This window comes from Eptatretus burgeri, chromosome 18 (genome assembly GCF_056783735.1).
Source record: "Eptatretus burgeri isolate ZD-2024b chromosome 18, Ebu_testis_v1, whole genome shotgun sequence".
In the NCBI taxonomy this organism is placed as follows: Eukaryota; Metazoa; Chordata; class Myxini; order Myxiniformes; family Myxinidae; genus Eptatretus; species Eptatretus burgeri.
The window spans coordinates 38,768,248-38,792,535 of record NC_140978.1 but is presented as its reverse complement, the minus strand read 5'-3'; the positions used below and the strand labels follow the sequence as shown (position 1 = coordinate 38,792,535).

At 46.2% G+C, this 24,288-nt stretch overlaps 1 protein-coding gene across 2 annotated transcripts in view; it reads right to left on the bottom strand.

Annotated features, from left to right (window-relative positions):
- The window catches only part of LOC147008934 (plexin-A2-like), a 297,247-nt gene extending 273,850 nt beyond the window's left edge, over window positions 1-23,397 (bottom strand). The window contains exon 1 of one of the 2 annotated variants that reach the window (XM_085864308.1): window positions 23,171-23,397. The gene's annotated coding sequence lies outside the window, so the exon portion shown is untranslated. The remainder of the gene's footprint in view (window positions 1-23,170) is intronic. The other variant, XM_085864309.1, reaches the window with a different exon arrangement.
- Between the last annotated feature and the right edge of the window lie 891 nt (window positions 23,398-24,288).

Genomic DNA, 24,288 nt, shown 5'->3' with positions numbered 1-24,288 from the left:
ACACTTCGATTAGCTTGCTGTCGTGGAGATCAATGCCTTCAAGATCATTGGAATCGCCCGCGATGAATCTGAATCTATGGGCTGATCACTTTCCCATTACCGATATGTCTGTGGTTTCTGTCTTCGAATGCCTCCTCTCTGGTTTGCACCGTCTGCTCTTTCCGTGCTTTGCTCCCCCCAGGATTTTGCAGGCCAAATGCGGTGCATCATCAACCCCTTCTGGTGAAACTACATAAATCCAGGATCACTGCTCACCTCCAATCATCCATTCCGCTTCCTCCCCTCACCACCCCATGGAATCACCTCCACATTCTCTTCAATGTTATCCTTCCCTCCAGATCTTCAAGATAGCTGTTCACCACCATCTCAGATCACCCCCCATGCAAAACAATGATATTTTATAGCCCTGTTATCCTCATGCCCACCCAAGGCCCACCTCATTCCAAATTTCCAGTTTCCCTCCTTGGAGTTTCGTTCTGTTTCCATCTTGTCCACCCAATGTATCCTCACCTGCCCCCCCCCCATTCATCCCCACAAGGTTCGTGGAAGAGTTCTGTTCTCGCTCTTCCACATGAGTTCAAATTCCACTCAAATGTTGAATTAATACCAGGTGGGATTAGCTTGGCTTGTCATCCTTCAGAGGTCGGCAAAATGAGTGCCAGCATGCTGGTATACTGTAGGAGTGGCGATCCGTCCAGGATTGTGCCCAATAGCCAAGGAGACTGCTTTAAAAAAAAAAAAAGCAGCACCAAGACTCTGCACAGAGTATGGTCCCAATCTCCTCCTCCTCCTCTTCCACAAGCCTTGACCTTGTACCAAAAAAAAAGAAAGGAAAAAAAGTCTACATGCACAAAGTCCCTGGTCATGACTATTATGGTCCTATCGGCACGTGAGGCGTACAGCAACAAGATGGGAAAATAAAAAAAGAAACACACACACACACATGGATGCTTTGAGACCTGGTAGGTTTCCATTCCATCTCCTGAACCCATCCACGTGTGGAGATAGCAGCCAACAACAGCAGCAACTTGAACAAATTCACACATATGCGAAGGTGGATACTTTAAGACCTAGGAGGGCTCTGTTTCACCTTCTGAAACCCACATATGGAGATAGCAACACACACACACACACACACACACACACACACACACACACACACACACATACACACACACGCACACACACACACACACGCACACACACACACACACACACACACATCTCATTCCTGTCAGGTTAGATCTGTGACCTGCAACAGGTACCATGTAAACCTGTACTAACCTGTTCCATGGTCGGGTTGTCGGCGACTAAACCGTCTCCCCCACCAGGTTTTCTGGTGAGGAGGGTGTTTGGATATGGACACCCAGCAGGATTAAAAACTTTACATTCACACACACACTATTAAGTTGCAATTGGTCACTGGGCTTCGACACTAGTTCACATTTTTATGCCGGACCCTAGGTATCAAAAAGCTGCATATATCGAACAAACAATTTCAAATGGAGCAATTCGTCACCATTATATTAGAACATTCACATAAATGCGAATTGTTGCTCCCAGCTTACTGGCGTCGATGACAGAAGATGACATTTGCATTTTTGCCATCTCCATCCCTGCCCCGTTTAGAATCCCGTGCCGGCATACAATTGTTATAATAATTTATTGAATTGCTTGTTATAATAATTCATTGAATGGCTATCCCGATTGCACTAAATTGACATTTAAAGAATGTAAAAATTATACCAATTATAAAACACTCAATATGTAACTTTACTTTAATAACAAACCTCAAAATACTGTAGTTGTACCCTAAAGTGAGAATTTCAGTGATTTGTTCGTAATTGACCGATTTTCTGACTGGATCATCAATTGGGCTTCATTCTTCATCAAGGTTTGGATATCCTTTCATCTTTGAACCTCTCCAAATAGTGAGTCCAACAACAGACTATCTTTAAGACAAATGGATACAATTCCGGGAACAATCGTCTCCATTAATATTTTTCTTGACCGCAAATGTGCAATATCTATTTTCCTTTTGTTTTTACTTTTGCGTTTTCTTTTCTCGCAGAAAATTGATTTATAAACAAATTTAAATGCAATAGATCGTCATGAAAACTAACTTTTTCAAACAAAATCTGAGAAAATAAATGCAAAAAAAAATACAGAAAAAAAAACTACAACGGCCACTCTGTAGAGTGCATACCTTCGTCAAGCTTAGTTTACCTTTTGTATCACACCGAGAGGCCAGATCTGGATTCGTATCTGAACTAAAAGTTAATTGGCTTGTTCTTGTCACCTATCCAACTCATCCACCCAATTTCGTCTGAATCCGTCCAGAACTTCTTCAGATATCTCGCCATATCTATCAGAAAAATTCTCGGATCTAGATTCGGATGTGGATCTTCACCAAAATCGAATCAATTCTTCCTTGTTACATACCCAACCTGCTCACCAAGTTTCATCAGAATCCGTCCACAACATTTTGAAACATCCTGTTCACAAACAAACAGACAGACAGAAAGGGGTGAAAATATAACCTCCACCCAACTTCGGTGGTGGTGGTTACGAGTATTCAAACTGAAAATGTTTTAAAGCATATTTTTGTAATAATTTTTTTTGTAATCAAAATTAATCTCAAACATGTTTAATTTTATTGATTCTACTGCATAATGAACTGCAATGAAAAAAAATTCCTCCTGCCATGATAGCCGTTCATTCATTTTGTTCCTTTTGTTCACATTTTGAACGGTGTAACCAATGTTATCACATTGTGTGTTATCATTGCCTTTAGCTGTTTGTGATAATGATATAATGTAAACTTCTGACGTATATGGTATATCGAACAAGGTTGAAGCTTCTTGTGGTTGGACCACAGCATGACAAGGGCACGCCTCACATTTGTTATCCAAATCTAAACTTATCTAAAGGGTGAATGTCACCAAGAAAAAAAGCAAGGTGTTCCTACATGAAGATATCTCCAAGGTGATGTTTGAAATTGTCAGTGACCATAAAAAAGCAATACTTTGAATTGAAGATAGATAAATTTCAGCAGTCGGTAAACAAAATTACATTAAAAATGTTGGAACGATATTTTTCACAGATTCATAAAATCATTTGTTGGCCTTTATAAAATTGCAATAATCGATTATTTCTTCTAAATTCATAAAATTGCAAAAACAGATAATTTGTTATAAATTTATAAACCTGCAATAATAGATAATTACTTCCACCACCAAAGGTGAAGGAGGTGATGTTTTCGCCCCTCTCTGTCTGTTTGTCTGTGTGCAAGATATCTCCAAAAGTTGTGTACGGATCCAGATGAAATTCGCTGGGCAAGTTGGGTGCGTGATAAGGACGAACTGATTCGATTTTGGTTAAGATCCGGATCCAACTACTGGAATTTTTGAAGTGATTCTTCACCATTGAGAGATAGCGCCAAAAACGATCTATAGCACGATATCTCAAAAAGTTGTGGACGGGTTGGGTGAACGACCACGACAAATTGATTCGATTTTGGTGAAGATCCGAATCTGGATCTGGATACGATAATTATTTAATTTTTAAAGTAATTCTACACCATTGAGAGAGCGGGCCAAAAACGATTATACGGTACAGTATTTCAAAAATGTATTGGGCCCGATATGTTCTTGTGGATCAGGCATTACATGGTAAAGGCATGTGCTCTACAGAGTGCCCTTCTAGTTTGTTATAAATCGTTTTTGAAAATCATAATGTAGGTTTTTAGTGTGAAAGAAAAGATGTCCGAGACGTTCGGATTCAGTCAATCCTTAGTCAAAGTCCCACTGTACCACCCACTTGTCCTTCTGGGACAACCGGTACTGGAAATCCCCTGATAAACCAGAGCTCAATCATATTTACATATTATAAAATCCGAGGCAAAATGATACCGCCACAAATTTAATAAAGTAACTGTGTGGTGCACAACACGTTTTGCCAAATATTTTTTTTTTCTCTCATTGGGATTGAGATTAAAATGTGTCTAAAATATAAATTATATGTGTAATAAAATTGCTTTTGGAGAATGGTGTTAATTAACTTTTAAGCTTATTTTCTACGTACTTCAGAATACTTGGCCCCCTTTTGGCCTTTTAGTGTTAATGTCATCCTGTTTTCTTCTTCTTCATCTTGCTCCTCTCCATATTGTCTTCTTTTTTCCTCACAGTATCGCAAGGGCCAATTATTTGTACATGATAGAAATTCAGCCAAATACAATGACTAACACTTGTAATGGGTAAAATATCCAGGTATTAATTTGCCTGGCCTACCCCAGAGTGGAAAGGTCAGGAGAGCCACCACTGATCATGGCTATGCAGCTGAGACAAAGGATGGAGAAAGTTATCTCAAATACACTCAGGAGCAGTCACCAGATAAGATAAACCCCCAATTCCCCCCCCCCCAATAGAAAAAGCCACTGCGGGTAACCTGCCAAAATAAAGGTTGAGGCCTGATACAGTGAAGCCATTCAGAGCATGGCATCACAGCCTGCCTTGCACTAAAATACATGGGCAAGGCCATCCTCTCCTGCATCTCCCAAAACAATAGCAGAGTACAGTTTTCTTCCTTTTTATAATTTACCAACATGGGTGTCCGGCAGTGCCCGACAATGCCGAGTTCCTTCTCACCCCTTCCCCTTCCTCCACCCATCACGTCCCCTCCCTCATGCCACCCTCCCCCTCTTTATTCCAGACTCTCACCCCTGCCACATCCCAACCCCACTCCTTCTGGACTCCCACCTCATCTCTCCCCTCCCTCTGGACTCCCACCCCTTCCCCTGCTTCCCCTGATTAGTGGAGCTTGGCTTTGGAACTTTCCACTCTCTGGGGACATGTTCAGTGCAAAAATGCAAGTTATCTCTGAAGCTGAGTTGTTAGCCCTCTGCCACACCCCTCTCCATAACCCTTTGCCATCACCACCGGGTGGTGCTACACGATACACATTTACAAAAATATTTTTTGTCACCCTTCCCTCCCAAACCCACGTGACTGCAGATTAAACCAAGTAGCCCATGTTGACCACGAGTTCAAACTTGGTCCATGTGCCAAGTTTGGTGGCAATTGGCCCAGTCATTTTGGTGTGATTGGTGTTGCACACAGCTACACACAGACAGACAGACAGAAAATGACATTTATTTATTCTTGTCTTAAATATATAAAAAAAAACAAAAAAACTACCTTTCTCCTTGCACATTCATGAGTCTCGATCCTTCTTCTTCTTCTTCTTCCTCTTCTTCTTCTTATTCCTCCTGCCGGCACGCAATCTTTATTCGACTGAGCTGACCCTCTCTCGCCATTACCTTCACGATTTCTTCCCCCAATCTTCCATTCCCGAATCTTACCTATTCTTCAAAAATACATCAAAAATAATAATCTTCCTTGTATCCTTTCGATCTCGACACCTCCTGCAACCGTGTGTCTCTCTCAACTCTTCCTGGTACTTTTCATTGACCCAGCAGCTTCACACTGCATTTACCGTTCCAAATTCACCGTACACTTCCACGATTTTACTTCAACCTTCCCTTTACCGAATGTTACGCAATCCTGATTTAAAATAAATAATTTCACTTTTGACTCTACACCTCCCAGAGCCAAGTGCTTCTCCCATAACCACATGATCCGTTTCCACCCCCTGAGTTTACAGATCCAATTTCACCATTCACCTCAATTTTTTCGACAACACTTCCTTGACCTAATCTGATGAAAACTCTCTCAAACAATAATAATGATAATAAAAACGATCTCTTATAATGCTTCATCTTTCACACGTGTGGTACTCTTTACTGTTCCATAATGCACTACTCTTCTCCTATTCAAACAGACTGCTCTCAATTCGATCTCTCCTTCATACCTTTCCGAAAAAATTCCAACTGTTACAGCGTTTCTTCTCTCCATTCTCTGAATTCGCCTTTATTGCATCCATCAAGAAACGTGTTTACTCGCATCTCTGACGTAAAACTTTAAAAATGCCAGTTTGCTATGAATGTTCGCTTTCCGTCAACCATTCTTTTTTTTTCCAATTTCAGTGCCAACTCACCCCCTCTCACCCCTCCCTCTCAAAGCAACCATCACACTCTTCTCCCTCCAAACCTTCCTCTCACCACTCTCAAAAACTCCCCACTCACCTTTCTCCCTCAACTCTCCCCACTCACCTTTCTCCCACCATTCACCCCCTCACTCGCCCTTCTCAAAGTTGCCCCCCTCTCATCCAGAAAGCTTCCTCCTTCCACTGCCCTCTCACCTCCATCTCTTCACTCCACCTCCTCAAATCCTCAAGCGCCTTCTGCCCCTCTCTTCCCTCCCCTCTCCCCCAGCACCACAGAGCCTTTTCTCCTCCTCATTCGACTCCCTCCCCAAGCTCCCCCTCACACTCTTTCAACAACCCTCCTTACCACCCCCTCGTCCCTTGTCATACCCTCCCCCTCCCCTCCCACCCCTTGCACCCAAAGCCTCCTCCCCTCCCTCTTCATTAACAATATGGACCTCAAATATCTGGGGCCTTCACTCAAACCTTTCAGATCTTTCCATACAGGTTGCCCCTGACAAACCAGACATAATCTGCCTTGCAGAAACTTTCCTCCCTCAAGACGTGTCTGACTCCCAAGTATCCCTCCTCCGGTATGACAGACCTGAGCCTCGTCCTGGTGGAAGAGATGCTCTCTTCATCAAAGACTCTATTCATCACTCTCTATGCACTGCCCTCACTCCCCCACACCCCCAGGAATACCACTGGCTACAGGTTCCCCTCCACTCCCACCTCATGTTTATATGTGTACTGTACCATCCACCAAACAGTGATGACTCCATCTGCACCTCACTATCCGAAAACATGGACCAACGTCTATCTTCTCATCCAAACTCTCTCTTCCTCATATGTGGTGACTTTAATTGTCATGATGCCAGTTGGCTAGGTGTGGGTACCTCTCTCACCTGTCATAGCACTTCAGTAAAAGCTTTCTGCGACTCATTGGGACTGATTCAATCAGTCAATTTCCCGACCCAGATCTCAACCAATGGTACTCCATCTCTTCTGGATCTGATTTTGACAAATTTTCCTGACAATATCTGCTGCTCTTTCTCTGCTCCAATCGGTTCTTCTGACCACATCCTTTTAAAAGTGGACATCTCTCTGGCTATTATCAGAGAACCACCTCACCGCCGTCAAGTCTGGCTTTTCACTCAAGCCGACTGGCAGGGTCTCCAAGCAGCTCTCAAACTTATAGACTGGTCTCCTATCGCTACTTTCTCCAACATCAACTCATCCTGGGAATTCTTTCAAAGAAACCTGCTCTCCCTCATGCACAGATTTATCTCCTCTTGTCTTCAGTTGTCCTACCCTTCCTCCCGCCCTTGGTTCACTGAAGCTTGTGGCGAGGCAGTTGTCCTGAAACAACTTGCCTTTGCCTCATGGAAAGCATACCCAGAGGGCTGAGTCCTGGGCAGAGGGTAGGAGACCCCCTTGCTCAGGGCACAGGAAGCACTAGATAGGGGGATGGGTTTGCGCGAGTTAGACCGGCCTCATGGGGCAGGGACAAGTCCTCATGGGGCCCGTGGAATGGTTAGTTAGTGGGAATTTCAGTTTAGATGTAGAATGGAAAAGGGATTTTGGAGACATGGACAGACTGGAAATACGTAGAGGGAACGTAGCTTAGCTACGTAGAGTAAAAGGAACGTGCATGAGAATAAGGGATGCCGAGGGAGCACGAGATAGTTAGGGGATGCAGTCAGAGGAATGGCATTGATGTGAGCGATGGATTTGAAACATGTTGAGTGAGTGAGGGCCAGCGGGCCTGTGTGAATGGAGCGAATGTGGTATGCATGGTGGGATGAATGATTGGGGGGAAGAGTCATTCCCACCCAAGGGACCCCGGGGTCAGTGTAAAGTTAGTTAGTGGGTTAGCCAAATTGACAATATGGAGGTCGTTTTGCTGTTGGTGCGAATGAAGGATCGAAACCCGTTTGGAAGGGTGCAGGAGTCCTGTTGACAGGCTGGGAGCGTGGCTGCAAACGGTGAGCATCGCTTAGTGGGCACCCCGGGCACCGGACGAGTCGGCCGCGGTCGGCCAAGGGTCCAAGAGGGGCCGGGATAGCATAGTGGGCACGGGTTGGCCCACATGAAGCGGGGCCTGTAGAGCCAATGGCCATGTGGGCAGTGTCGTGGGCATGGGCATCCGGGGAAAGGGGCCCGTGGCGCCAGCCTGCCACGTGAGCGTCGAGGGGAAGTAGCCGAGGAGGGCACTCCCCAGATTTTAGGGAGCTGGTAGGCTCGGAGACAGTCTCAGGGCCCGGGGGTGTCATGGTTGGAGAACTGGCAGAGGGTAGTTCCTGCCAAGTGAGCCACGCGGCCCAGCCACGAAACAGTGCGAGGGCATGGATTAAAATTTGAGGGCAAGGCCCAAATTTGAGAGGACACCAACACAGGTGACGGGAATCTTGGTTGGTAGAACCAATAGATTAAGCGACAGGCGCTTTTGGAAAGCTCCGGGGTAGTTTAAGGTCAATGAATGTTCGGGTAGATAGTGAATTGTACCCCTCCGCACCATCCATCCCTTCGCTCTCGGTGGGCCGCTGGACTCACCGTGGTGAGAGATCGCTGAGATCTGAGGAGGCCATTCTGAGGCTTACTCTGGCCTCAAGACAGGACGCTAGCTCGCCCTTATTCCCCTCCAGGAAGGGAACGTAGGAGTTGGGAGTAGGCTAGGTGACATGATAGGGTAGCTGGACAGAGACAATAAAGGGGGTTAGGGGAGACGAAATTATAAATAAAAAAATAAGATGGGGGCTAAATTTGGATTTTTGCAAACTAACGGAGTGGGTATGGACAGAGACAGGCAAAGGCGATAGGTTGGGAGGGAGACAGTAGGGTAGGTCCGAGCCCACCTTCGGAGCGGCCGGCACCACCACATTCCCTCCACAAACCTCCAGAACGAGACAAGAGGCCAGCCAGCTTCATATGCCGGCCTGCTTGTGCTACAGCGGCCTGTTCCGGCCTTGCCATGCCTTGTCTGCCTGCCTCTGCCTTGACCCCATGCCTGCTAGCCTTTGTGTTTGCGTTTTCCCCTGTTCCATCCATCACCATGTGCACCAGGATCATCACGCAAGTTGCTGGGACTGCACTGCAGGCAGCCCCGCCGACCATGGTGTTTGCTTGCGTCAGTGCCCATCCAGTGTTCTGCAGGGACTGCCCTGCAGGCAGCCGCACACGGGGACTGCATTGGTGCAGCCCGTGCACCGTTTGTGTTTGCTTGCGTCATCCAGTTCACTTCGGGGAGGAGCCTGGGACTGCATTGGGCAGCCGGCTACCTTCTTATGTTCATTCCTGCATTTATTTCATGAGCCAGAGACTGCATTTGGGCAGCCTGGCTCCCTGCTTCAAGAATGGCCTGTGGGATGGCATATGGCATGCCGGGTTTGGGTGAGTTGCCTCCAGCAGCTGAAGACATGAAAAAGGTTCTGTGACAGAAAACGGGGCCTTTTGAACAGGCCCCGAAGACACCCGACCTTCAGCTGCGGGGGCGCTCACCCTCACAAACTATTGAATAACCTTGCCATGCCCTTTTCCCACAGAGTCCATCAGTCCTGGGCCATGGTTTAGTGTAAAATTTATAAGGTTAAGGTTAAGGTAAAATTGGAAATGAATTTTGCTCCCACTGCATGTTTGTCGTAGCGCCGGCAATTTTAGGTAAGTCGTCTGTATGAGTGAGTTTGTTTAGTTAGTTACACAGCCCATAGGTTATTTACTTTTGGGACACAGATACACCAAATGTCGCACTCAGGGATCCGAAGGTAAATCGTACTGGGGGAGAACTTACACATGAAGTCACACGAAAATTTGACGACTCGGGATGAGTCTGTAAAAAGTGTTACGGTTGTGGAAATTCACAGAACACCATTCAGGTTCCCTGAAGATCAGTTACTTCGATAAGTGTGTGTTCCAGGTTAGATTTCCCCACCAATGTATAACGGGCATGGTTTGTGTGCCGGGCTGTGCATCTCTGAGTTAGCCGTGATTCTGTACTATCTTTTATTTCAAATAAAGAGCAACTCAACAACCTCGTCAATCTCCACAACACAGCGACCCTCCTCTACAAACAAAAACACCACTCCCAGAAAGCCACCCGAAGAAGGAAACAGAAATGACGGTTGGGGCGGGTCCCTTAGAACGGCGTAAACACGGATGACGGTTATTATAAGAACAACAGAGCCAAGCCGATCACTCCTGGGATTTTCCCACGCGCACCGGGAAGGGGGGGGCGATAAAAAGCCACGTTCGCTGGCCGAAAAAGGCAGTTGAGTTGGTGTGGGGAGCTCGGAGTCGGTGGGAGTTGGGAGTGGAGAGACGCCCCGTTGGGAGCTGGAGAGTTCGGAGTTTGGGCAGTTGGTTCGCCGGCGCAACCAGGAGGCCTGAGTCGAGACCCATTCACTCCTCCAGCGCGTCGTCGGCTAGACCAGGCCGCAGTGGAGGCCGGACTACCAAGGGAGCCAGTCGGAGCTTGGGGTTCCGGGCAAAGACACAGAGGGTCACCGAACCAGGACCCAGCGAGTCACCATGAGGGTGGCCAGGTAGCCCGCCCGGTCTCTCGGAGCCCCTTCGGTCATCCCGGCTCTGAGCAATTATAAAGGCTCACGAGCCCGGTTCTTTCTTTCTGGGGTTTTGGTTGAAAGTCTGTGGTGCCTTGTCCGTAAGTAACAAACTGTTAAGTGCCTGTACATTACATGATAGAAATCGGCTGTAGGCTTTTTGCTCGTGTCTTGTCCCCATCCCCCCATTCATTGCATATGTGCATTTAAAATAAATACCCCTATTGTTTGAATGTTAACCTACTCGTTGTGTCACTTTCTGCCATTTACTGTGATGATGCATTCGGAATATTAGCTGGCTGATTATAAGCTGATAAAATGGACATCTGGTCTGACGGGACTTGGCGATATAAAACCACTCGGCAATCGCATACGGAACGAGCTGCTTAAGTGGCTCGTTTTTGTGCAGGCCCCATCGAGGTATAAACTCCCGGCATTTCTGCCCACGCGAATGACCCTGTAACGCGTGGACAGAAGAGTTGGCTGGTTTATGGCGTGATAAAAACACCCATAGCTAGGTTTCGGCGTTGATCCGGAAGCTGCGACTAGATTGCTCGTTCGGTGGGTGCACACGGCCACAATTGGGCTAAAGGCGGTCGTCCGCATGCCAAACGGTCGAAAATCTACAAATATATATATATATATATATATATATATATATATATATATATATATATATATATATATATATATATATATATATATATATATATATATACAGTAATACCATGACATACGAGTTTAATTCGTTCTGTGACCGAGCTCGTAACTCGGTTTGCTCGTGAATATCAAAACAATTTTCCCAGTTGAAATTAAGTAAAATACCATTAATCAGTTCCAGCCCCCCAAACAACACCCCAATTTCTTTGTAACGTAGTTTTAAAAATGAGAAATGTATTTATAAATAATTAATATAAAACATAATACAAAGACAATAAAATAGAATATAAATAAATAAACTGGTTTTATAAAGTGTATTTACCTTGGAGATGAGACGACTTCGGCTTACGGAAGATTTTGGTGGAGGTGGCGGTGGAGGTGGCGACGGTGGTGGAGGAGATAGGTGGAAGAGATTTGAAGGTCTCATCACACTTTATCGCGAAACGTAATTGATACAATTTTTTTTTTAATTCACTTTATCGCTAAACTTCATTGCTACAATTGTTTTTTACATTTTATTTTTTTTATTCCCTTTGCCGTTACACTTAATTGCTACAATTTTTTGTTAATTGCTACATATTACTACGGTACGACCCTACTCAACGAGATAACCAAGAGAACTGAACGAGTGAGTGGCAGGAGATGCGTGAAAAGGAGGGAGATGCGGGTGTTCGCTTGCTTGGCTGCGCACGTCTCAAAGCTTGCTCCACTCGTAACTCGGATCTAGACTCGTAACACAAAGCAAAAAAATCGTCCGAGCAACGGCTCGTAACTCGGAATACTCGTAAGTTAGTGCATTCGTATGTCAAGGTATTACTGTATATTGTTACAGATGTGGAAACCATATGCATTCAACATACAGATGTCCCAAAAGTCAGTTATGTTGTTCAGTATGTGTGTCGTCAGATTCCCTTCCTTTTGTCTCGTGGGAGAATCAAAGGCGTGCGTTGCGATTTCTTTTAGTTAGGTTATTACATCTAACAAGCCATCTAACAACCATCCCATCCCCCGTCACAATCCACCGCCAACCGGCTGCCTTCTCGCACCCTGACATGCCAAGGTGAGATCTCGCGGTTCCAGTTTCTCGGCTTCCACAAACGTTGTAACTCTTTCATGCCGACCTTTGCAACATTGATGCTGTTGCTCGACAAGTATGAACCTGCATGGAAGAGTGGATGTTGTTTCCCGGCAAGGGCCGAAACCCCGCCCAGAAAGGGCGAACCCATAGGAGCCTGTCCAATCAGGGTGGGGAGTGACATCTGTTCGAGGAAGCCCGCCCCATTGAGGGAGGTCCATAAATTCCCGAGCACTCTCTGAGGCAGGGTGATTGTTACGAAGGTTGTTCTGAGGTTTTTGACAGGGTTGTGGTGGTTGAGAGTTGAGTGAGGAAGAAGCGTCTTTGAGGAAGTTCTCCACGGGTTTCTGACAAGGTTTTGGATCGGGCTCTGAGGGTTGTTGTTGAGCATGCAGTTCTTTTGAAGCGGAGGGTTGAGCAGAAGGTCGTGAAGGCGGTGAACATTTCCATGCTGGCCCTCTACAAGGAAAGGAAAGAGCGACCCTGACCCCCCTCCGTGGACCCCGCTATTCACCACTCGAGCTCCGCCACGAACCACGAGTCCCACACCTGCGACTGGGGACCAAACCAAAGACCATTGTCAGGTGCTGCACCACGGAGCACCCCCTTCCTCCGATGGTCAGGTACCCGACTGGACTCTAGACCCCCAGCTCGTCTCTCTCCTCGGCTGCGAGGGTCCAATAAAGAACTCTGGGTTTATTTCCATTTGTGTGTGTGTGTCTGCGTGTGGGCCCCGTCTTACAAGTAGAAACTGTTTAAGTGTTTGTTTTTGATCATTTTAAATATTACTTGCATATTCGCGTTAAGTCTTCCCTGTCTCTTATTATTGTAAATAAACAATTGTAGACATGTCCCCAGTTGGTCCCTTCTTGCATTGGTCCAGCATGGTTCGGATCTGAGTTTAGGCGGGGTTTCATCCCCGGTAATCGGACAATTGTAGCCGGGACGTCCTGGGCAGGCCCGCTCGAATGCATCCTAGCCGGAAAGGTGGGTGGCAGAGTGGTAGTCGGTAGGTGTAATTTTATCGCTGCCGGGAAAGTGAATCCGGTTCGGTCAGGCGTTGATCCCCAGTAGCCGAGACCGCATGGTTACTTAGGTACATTGGATCGAGAAAAAAAAACCCGACGCCACGCGGTCGAGATATTGGCGTTAAACGACCCGCCGGCTTACGGAGTTATCCAAGCGACGGCCTACAATTCCAGGGAGTCTGGTGGAGATGACGTAGCTTTCCCCACATAGTGGTTGTTCTCGCCAGCGGACCCCCAGCCCGCAACAGTTTGGTGTCAGGAGTGGGATTCGAACCCCATGCCTCCACAAAGAAATTCACAGGACACCAAACGCAAGTTTGGTAGTCAGGAGTGAGATTCGAACCCCACGCCTCCACAAAAAAATTAACGGGATTCCGACCAGGGGTGTTTCACACCCTCCCCCCCCCTTCCAAATCAAGAGCAGGATTTAAATTTTATTTAATTCTCAGCACGGACCATAGCGGACCAAGACGAACTGGTACAGGTGGGTTCTGAATTAATCGTAGGAGAATCTGTGGCTCAGCACAACACCTGTGAGGGAGATCTTTCCCTGCAGCCAAACCCAGAAGTAGCATTGGGGGCAATGGCAACAATGCCGGAGCTCCCCCTGCATCAAATTTCCTCCATGGAGGACTGAACGATCCCTGTCAGATCCGCGCCTGATCGGCTTCGCAAAAGCCATTTGACTTGAGCCAGTTAGTGGAAATACTAACAAAAATGGAAGAACGCACGAATGCGAATATGCAAGAAATGAAAGGAGAGATGCAGAACATGGGAATAAGCGTACAAGCACAAATGAAGGCGGGTCAGGAAGAAATAAAGGCGGAGCTGGTAAAGGTGAAAGGCGAAATGCAGACCATGAATCGGAAAATGGCGGATGGGATCAGAACTGCACGTGGGCGAAAGACCGAGTCGAGGGGGAGTGTGGAGTCTGTTTGGACCGCAATGAAGACGGGCAAGGTTGAGGTGAAGAGTGAAACCTGTAAATTCGGACAGGTGGAGACGAAAAGCCAGGAATTGGGCATCATAAACGGGGTAAAGGATGAATTGTACGAAATAAAAGAGGAACACACACAAGTTGAACTAGTAGGGGGCATTGGGGTTGAGCGGGTGGAATGTTGAGACCCAATGCGAGAGTCAGATTAACCTCCCGCAGGAACAAGGGGAGACGATGTGCTCCCTCGAGGCAGACCATGACGAGGTGAGTCCGGTAAGACTGTACGAGGTGGACCGTTGCATGAAGCGAAAGGGTAATTGCCGAGCTTGGGGGGTATAGAAACCCCGGGATCTTTTGGGCTAACACAAGCCCCCAATGTGAATGTCCCAGAATGTGTGTCAAAATGTGTGCAGAATGTGAATGACATGGCAGGTGTGAGTGCATGTGTGGAAATGGTACACGGACCGTCCCAGAGGGGAGACGTGGGTCGTGTAACGGACGGAGTTATTTTGGAAACCACGCTGACTCCGCGGGACGCTACGTGCAAGGTCCGTTCCATGTTTGGCGAACGGCCCAGGCACGCACGACTCCGTGATCGGTAGCCGGCGTTGAAACGTCCCGTGATTGGTACGAAACCACCATGTGGATGGCTAAAATGGCGGCGATTGTGTGAATTTGGAAAGCAGATGGCCCCATGTGAGCACGTGTACAGGGGCCGACATACTGCGCGCAGCGAGTGGAATTCGCGGGACGAGTCCCGGGGACGACACAGCCGTTTCTGTCTGCGTGGCAAGCTTCGCCACCGGGCCCGTGTGCGAGTGACGTCGGCAGGGATCACGCAGCATGAAGGCTAGGTGAGAAATGCACAGCTCACATGGTGGATGGCTCGGAAGCGGACGTGTACTGCGATCGACGGACGGGGCGACGTTACGCTTCCATTTATCGCCCGAACGAAGGGGACGAGCGAGTTGCAAACCGCCGCCCTGGCGATGCAAGGCCTACCGAACATTTGCACGAGTACCCGATCCCCGGCAAGGATGGAGTGAACATCCTCGTCGTGGGCAAAAGAGCACTAGTTAGTGGAAGGGTTTAGCGTTAGTTAGACCGGCCTCATGAGGGCATGAGTAGTCCTCCATGAGGCCTGGTAAAATCAGTTAGAGAAATTTTAGTGTAGAATTTAGAAATGGATTGGAGACTTGGACAGACAAGGTACGTGTAGTGGGGATATAGATTAGCTACGTGGAGTTAAATGGAACGTGCATTTGAGTAAGGGATGACGGGGAGCATGAATTAATTAGGGGGACGTAGTTGTTAGTGTGTTGTGGAAAAAAAAAAAAAAGAGAAGAAAGAAGCATGATGAGTGAACGTGGGTCAGCGGGCCCGAGTGTGTGAATGGAGTGAAAGTGGAATGCATGGTGCGAACGAATGATTGGGGGGAGGAGTGAATCCCACCCAAGGGAACCCGGGGTTAGTGTAATGCTAGTTAATGGATTAGTTAAATTAACCAAAACGGATGTCGATTTGTTGTTGGTGTTGAATGAAGGCACGAAACCTTTTTGTAGGGTGCAGAAGTCTATTGACTGGCTGGGAGCGTGGCTGTGGAAATGTGTGCACTGAGTGGAGGGCCCCTGGGCACCGAAGTAATCGGCCAGAGTAGGCCATAGGTCCAAGGGACTGAGTTAGTATAATGGGCACGGGCAGCCAACGGAAACGGGACCCGGAGCACCAAAATGCCACGTGGGCATCGAAGGGGACACTGCCAGGGGTATTCCCCACATTCATACGGAGTAGGTAGGCTCGGAGACAGCCTCAGCGACCCGGGGATGCCGTAGTTCGAGTTCGGCAGGTGGGTATCCCTGCCAATGGAGCCACGCTGCCCAGCCACAAAATTGTGCAAGAGCACGAGAGAAAATTTGGGGGCCAGGCCTAAATTAATAACGAACACCAACACAAGCGACGGGATTCATGGTTGCTATAACCGATAGTTTAAAGAGACAGGTGTGTTGAAAAGCCCCAGGGATAGATTAAAGTTTAATAAATGCAAGGATAGGAAGGAAACGTGTACCCCCTTCGCACCATCCATCCCTTCGCTGTTCGTAGGCCGCTGGACTCACCTTGGGAAATTGCTGAAATCTGAGGGAGTTATTCTGAGGCTGCATTGGGCCTCGAGACGGATTCCCTAGTCTCTTCCTCAATCCCCTCAAAAAGGATCTTAGGGATTGGGGATAGATTGGTCAGGACAGGTTAGCCGAACAAAGACAATAAGGGGCTAGGGACACACGTAATTATAAAAATGAAGTCTAAATTTCGTTTTTTTTTTTTTGCAAGCGAATGGGGGTGGGTATGGACAAGGACAGGCATAGGCGATAGGTTGGGGGGAGACCGTAGGGTAGGTCCGAGCCCGTTTTCAGACCGGCCGGCGCCACCGCACTCCCTCCACAACCTCACGAGACCAGACCGAGGCCGGCCAGCTTCGTGTGCTGACCTCCTCTTGTACTGCATCTTGCCTGGTCTGCATTTGCCATGCAATGCTTTGCCTGCCTTTGCCTTGCCTCCATACCTGCCCATGCCTTTGTTTGCATTGTCATTCACTCTCACCATGTGCTCCAGGACCATCTCTGAAAGTGTTTTGCAAGGACTGCCCTGCAGGCAGCCGCATTACCGGGGACTGCATTTGAGCAGCCCAGATATCTCCTTGTTGTTGCATGAAGGCCAGTTCAAATGGACCGGGGACTGCACTGAGCAGCCCGGAGATCTTGTTGCATAAAGGCCAGTTCAAATGGCCTGTGAAACGGCGTATGGCCTGCCGTATTAGGGTGAGTTGCCTCCAGCAGCTGAAATTAACAAAAGAAAAAAAAAAGAATTAAACGACAATCAAGGGACCTTTGAAGGCCCTAAAGACGCCTGCGCACTCACCCACAAATGTTAACTTGCTGTGTTTTCTCTCCTCTAGTCACAGGTCCTGAGCCATGGGTAGTGTAAATATTAGGACTGCACCTAATTTTAACCCACTTGTTGTTTGTTTAGCGCCGGCAATGTAGTTAAGTTGTCCAAGTGAGTCTGTTAGTTTAGTTACGCAACGCACTACGTTATTTATTTTTGGGACATGTATTCCAAATGTCGCACTCAGGGATCCGTAGGAAAACGTACTGGGGGAAATCCTATACCTGCATGCCACACGAAAATTCACGACTTGGGTCGAGTCTATAAAAAAAGGGGGGGGTAGCGTTACAGATCTGGAAACCATATGCATTCAACATACAGATGTCCCAAAAGTCAGTTATGTCGTTAAGTATGTGTGTAGTCAGATCCCCTTCCTTTTGTCCCGTGGGAGAATCAAAGGCGTGCGTTGCGATTTATTTTAGTTAGGTTATTACATCTAACAACCATCCAATCCCCCGTCACAAACCACCGCCAACCGGCTGTCTTCTCGCACCCTGACGTGCTGAGGTGGGATCTCGCGGTTCCAGTTTCTCGGCTTCCACAAACGTTGTAACTCTTTCACGCCGACCTTTGCAACATTGATACTGTTGCTCGACAAGTATGAACCTGCATGGAAGAGTGGGTGGGGTTTCCCGGCAGTGGCCGAAACCCCGCCCAGAAAGGGCGAACCCATAGGAGCCTGTCCAATCAGGGTGGGGAGTGACTTCTGTTCGAGCGAGCCCCGCCCCGTTGAGGGAGGTCCATAAATTCCCGAGCACTCTCTGAGGCAGGGTGATTGTTACGAAGGTTGTTCTCAGGTTTTTGACAGGGTTGTGTTGGTTGAGAGTCGAGTGAGGAAGAAGGGTCTTGGAGGAAGTTCTCCGCGGGTTTCTGACAAGGTTTTGGATCGGGCTCTGAGGGTTGTTGTTGAGAATGCAGTTCTTTTGAAGAGGAGGGTTGAGCAGAAGGTCATGAAGGTGGCGAACGTGTCCCTGCTGGACCTCTACAAGGAAAGGAAAGAGCGACCCTGACCCCCTCTCTGTGGAGGTGTTGGTGTTGGACTAATTCCAATGGAGATCGGGGGAGTGCTCGTCACACTCCACATGTTTCAATTTACCCGCATACCCACCACCTTCCTCCCCTACCTCCATGTGACTCCAGCTCACTATATCGCCTCAAACCTTCTCTCCAGCCATCACTGGTGAGTACCCTGTACCCTGTTGTTTAAACCTATCTCGCTTTAATATGCCGTAGTTATTAATTTTATATCTTCATAAAAAGTCATCAAAGAGGGGACCAAATTTTTCCAGGAACGCATCCCCCACTTATAACATTTATTCCTATGAGAAAATACGTTCCAATATACATTATTTCATTAGACATCGCACTTTCCAGGCACGCATCTACGACGTATAGTGGCGTGAAGTTAATTATTAAATAATTAGGTCTGCACGCCTAAGCTTGGTGCACATTAGGTTTGATTTTAATTTAATTACACCAGAGGGTGAATCCATGGTCCAAAACCACAGCAACATGTATTAAGTAGTTTCATAAATTTTAGAAGATGGCAGAGTAATCAACAGTGAAAGAGAAACAGCACAGGAACCAATGGCACGCTTATAAAGTTCAACACAGATGGACTCAATAGCTCCTCTGAAACTAACCTCGAATTCACACAGACTCATACAGGGAACACAAAACACAAGGAGACAAATTGGGAGATGAAGATGATGAGGACTTCTCTTGAGGTGCCTGGGAACACAGTATATGGTACCCCGATTAGCTTTCAGCTGAGTGGCCCCATGGTTCATACTGAAGCTGGAGTGTGGCTCGCACTCTGCACTCTCCCCAACCAACCCTCTGCTCGACCCGCATTAGACTCCTTTCCCTTTGCAACAACTGAACCACGACTGGCAAGCACCCTCGACTGTAAGTGGCACTGACTGCGCTCGAACGCATACAACATGGGAAGGATTAAGAACTCTTACTACAGAAAAAAAGAGTGAGGGGGGGGGAGACAAGGGGGCGAGGGTGAATGAGAGCTCTGATACACACATCTTGGCAGTCACACAACATGGTGCTACAAAATGCCTTATGTTCACATTAATTATGAAATAATGAGAAATTAACCATTCATTAACCCCCCCCCCCCCAAGTCATTTTCAGAACAATATTAGTAACTTTTTCTTTTTTCCTCGGTTGGAAGAGGAGCGGAGCTTCGACTGCACATAATTAAAGAACTCATTTTGCTCACTCATTCTTCATTTATCTTCTTGCAGAATACAAGCATGCCCCACTTGTGTGTGTGTACACACACACACACTGGTGAATTAACACACAGGTACACAGGGTGAAAGAGAAAGTGAAAGTGAAAGAGGCTGCAATGGTGCCCAGGACACCGAGCTCAATGAGGGTCCTGGGGAAAATACATTTGCTGTTAAAATTTGCATTTGCATTACATTTGCTCCAGTTACGAGTTACCGTTCAGGGTGTTTCAGTGCTGGTTACGGATTTACACTGTTGTGGGTTCTCTGTGCTCGAGCGCTGTGTGACATCAAGTCTCGGAGGTGCAAGCACCAGACAATACGTGATAATACAATGATTATTCAATAAAAATGACTGCACAGTGGTCACAACCTGTGACAAAATCTTGTCACGGGCTGATTGGGAAATGCGCATTTAAAACACTCTTGAACGGATCAACAGGGCGATTGGGAAATGCGCATTTATTGCACTATTTAAAGAATAACTGACACCTCACATCCATGTCAACCTCTGCCACGGTTATAGCAGAACCAGCTGATTCGTCACACAGTCACGGATGTTTAGCGCCAACGTGGGGCTGTTCAAAAACTGCGCAACACTATATATACATTTTTTATTAGTTGTAGTAGTATTTTTAATTTTATTTTAATTTTTCAGCAATTTACGTAAATTAATAAACGAAACAATGGCAAGTCTGCGGGTAAAATATTTTTTTTTATAAACTCATGTCCCAATATGCACATGATTTGCAACGTCATCAGTCGATGGCAGTTTCTGTGAGAATTAACATGTGTACATAGACAAACACACACACGTATGTACACAGCCACACACACATGTGTACAGTGCCCATAGAAAGTCCACACTCCATTTCAATTTTTTCAGCTTTTGTTACCTTATAGCCCGGATTTAAATTACATTAAATCAGACATTTTCCACCTTTATTTACACATCGTAACCCACAACTTCCAAGTAAAAAAAAAAACAAATTCAACAAATTTCAAAAAATTAATTGAAAATACAAAACTAGAATATCTTTGTTGGATAAGTGTCCACCCCCCATATAATAGGAATTGTAAATTAGCTCAGGTGTAACCAATCACCCTCAAAATCATACACCGTGTTAATTGGCCTCCACCTGTGTTAAATTGGAGTGATTCTGATTATTTCAGAATAAAATCAGCTGTTCCTGTAAGTTTCTTCTGCTGGGTGATGCATTTCACAGCAAAGACTCAACCATGAGCCCAAGGAGCTTTCAAAAGACCTCCGGGATAAAATTGTGGAAAGGTACAGATCAGGGGATGGGAATAAAAATATTTCAAAGGCCTTGAATATCTCTTGGAGCAAAGTCAAGACAATCGTTAAGGCATACGGGACCACCAAGACCCTGCCGAGATCAGGCCGTCCCTCCAAACTGGATGACCAAGCAAGGAGGACACTGATCAGAGAGGCCAACAAGAGGCCAATGGCAACTTTGCAAGAGCGTAAGGGCTTTATGGGAAAGACTGGTCACTGTGTGTATATGACAACAATATCCCAAGCACTCAACAAGTCTGTCCTGTACAGTAGGGTGGCAAGAAGGAAGCCATGACTCAAAAAAGTCCACCTTGAGTCCCATTTGAGGTATGCAAAAAAACACTCCAGAGATTCTGAAGCCATGTGGCAAAACGTTTTGTGGTCTGATGAAACCAAGATGGAACGTTTTTACCAAAATGCAAAACGTTACATTTGGCACAAACCTAACACAGCACATCACCCAAAGAACACCGTCCCTACTGTGAAGCAAGGTGGTGACAGCATCATGTTATGGGGATGTTTCTCATCAGCAAGGACTGGGGCACTTGTCAGGATAGAAGGGAAAATGGATGGAGCAAAATGCAGAAAAATCCGAGAGGATAACTTGCTGCCCTCTGCAAGAAAGCCTAAATTTGACGGAAGTTCACCTTTCAGCATGACAACGACCCGAAGTACACAGCCAAAGCTACACTGGAGTGGCTCAGGAAAAAAGATAAATATCCTTGAGTGGCTCAGTCAGAGCCCCGACCTGAATCCAATCAAAAATCTGAGACATGACTTGAAGATTGCTGTCCATCAACACTCCCCACGCTACTTGACTGAGCTTGAACAGTTTTGTGCAGAAGAATTGGCAAATATTACCCAATCAAGGTGGGCAAAGTTAGTCGAGACCTATCCCAACAGACTCAAAGCTGTAATTGCTGTCAAAGGTGATTCCACCAAGTATTAACTCAGTGCGGTGGACACTTATCAAACCACAATATTCTAGTTTTGTATTTTTAATTAATTTTCTGAAATTTGTAGAATTTGTTTTCCACATGGAAGTTGTGGATTACGATGTGTAAATGAAGGTGGAAAAAATGTCTGATTTAATGTAATTTAATTCCAGGCTATAAGGCAACAATAGGTGAAAAATTTGAAAGGGGGTGTAGACTTTCGTTGCCACTGCATGTACGCAGCCACACACACACACACACACACACACACACACACACACACACACACACACACACACACACACACGTATGTACGCAGCCACACACACACACGTATAGAGAAACACACACATGTATGTACGCAGCCACACACACACGTACGTAGAAACACACACATGTACACACACACACACACACACACACACACACACACACACACACACACACACACACAATATATTTATGAAGGTGTTAATTGTATTTCTCTTGACAACACAATGAAGTCAAAACAATGACCTGCAGTTATACAGCTCGGCAATCATCCACTCATTCCAAACCACCTCTCCCTCAACCTCATCCCACTTTTCCCCCTCACTCGTAAATACATCCTTCTGCCAAATTAATGTGCAGGGTCAAGAAGGAAGAATATTGAATCATGGATCATCAACTAAATCTGTGGCACATTCTGTTCCTTAAACCCTTGTTGACCATCCTCACACTTCTCCATTCAACCACAACCCTCTAAACCATCAAACACCTCAACTCACCGACCCCCCTTCCCCATGTTTTTTTATTACTCCTCATAGTTCATTGACCCTCAACAAAACATCCTTGTAAAAGCATAAGCATTGTGTGTGTTATATATATATATATATATATATATATATATATATATATATATATATATATATATATATATATATATATATATATATATATATATACACACATATATATATATATATATATATATATATATATATATATATATATATATATATAGATATATATATACACACACACACACACACACACACACACACACACACACACACACACACACACACACACACACACACACACACACACACACACACACACACACGTCCATGTCTAATCATCCCCTCCAGCATATTGCATATCATTCTAATCTCCCATCTCCAGTCCTAATGGAAGCTCTTTTCTCTACTTTTCCAAATCTCTCATCCTCTCGGTAGTCTTTATCTTTGATATTTTTTCAAATCCGTTTCCCAATTACATCCCTCCAGTTTCATCCATCCTTTATGTCCACATAACCTCGTTCTGTTCCTATTCATCTGAAACCTTTCCTGCTCTGCTGGCCTTGGTCTCCCCTCTTTAACATTATGATCGTCCAATGACCATCTTTCCATCTCCCACCGCCACCAATCTCCATCTTTCCATCTCCGTATTTTCCATTCTCCATAATAACGTACCGCAAAACCACCCGCTCGAAATGGGTCCCCGGGTCAGATCATCGAGATCTCGATGCACTTCTCCCAGCTCATTCGTATCGCAATCACGAGATGAATCTTTACAGGCAATCCGTGCACTCAGCCCCGTATCCTTGATCCGTCGGCTCCAACGTACTCGGGGAACAAGCAACGGTAACGGCGGACGTTACGCGTCCCTGGAATGGAATTCGTCCCCACAATGCTTTGCCTTGGAGGAGGAGAGAGAGAGAGAGGTTGGGTGTGGGGAGGGGAGGTGCGTTGTAAAAGAGAGGAGAGAACAAGGTATAGCGAGCGAGGAAAGTGAGAGGGAGCGTGAGGAGTGAAATTGAGCGAGTTCGGGGAGAGACGGTCAAGGCAGGGAAGCAGACAACGAGCGCAAAGAGAGTGAGAGTGAGAGTGAGCCGAAAGAAGGGAGAGAAAGAAAGCGAGACACCGATCAAGCGAGAAATAACAATCTCGAGTGTGAGAGACACATGTCCCCTTCGACGACCAAAGACAACAACCCGAAGTTGGAATGGTGCAATCAGATATATCATGACTAAGCACCCAGAGGGTGGTGATGTGTGTACCGAACTGCATTCCATGGATGATGTGCATTTACAAACATTCTCAACAACACACTTTCTCAATTAATAATCATGTTGGATCATGCTGGGTGTCATTTGTTTTTATACTTAATTGTCTCAACTTGAAAACAAATGGAGCAGCTTGTTCGTTCCATACTGGACAAGGACCTAAAGAGACAATGGTTGGATGTATATAATACGTACACATTCACATCCAAGGAAATGAAGTATTTGTTGGCACTTTCAAACTTATGGAGGACCTTTTATGTCACACACACACACACACACACACACACACACACACACACACACACACACACACACACACACACACACACACACACACACACACACACACACACACACGACAGGAAAATATGTGCATTCACAAACACGTCAAGGTAAACAGATGTTAAAAATATCACTTTATGAAGGCCATTCAAACATTTAAGGAACATGGAAAAAAAGACAAAATGTCATAGTCCCCGTTGTTTTAGTAATTTTGCTACACGGAGTTCAAGGAATAGCCCATAT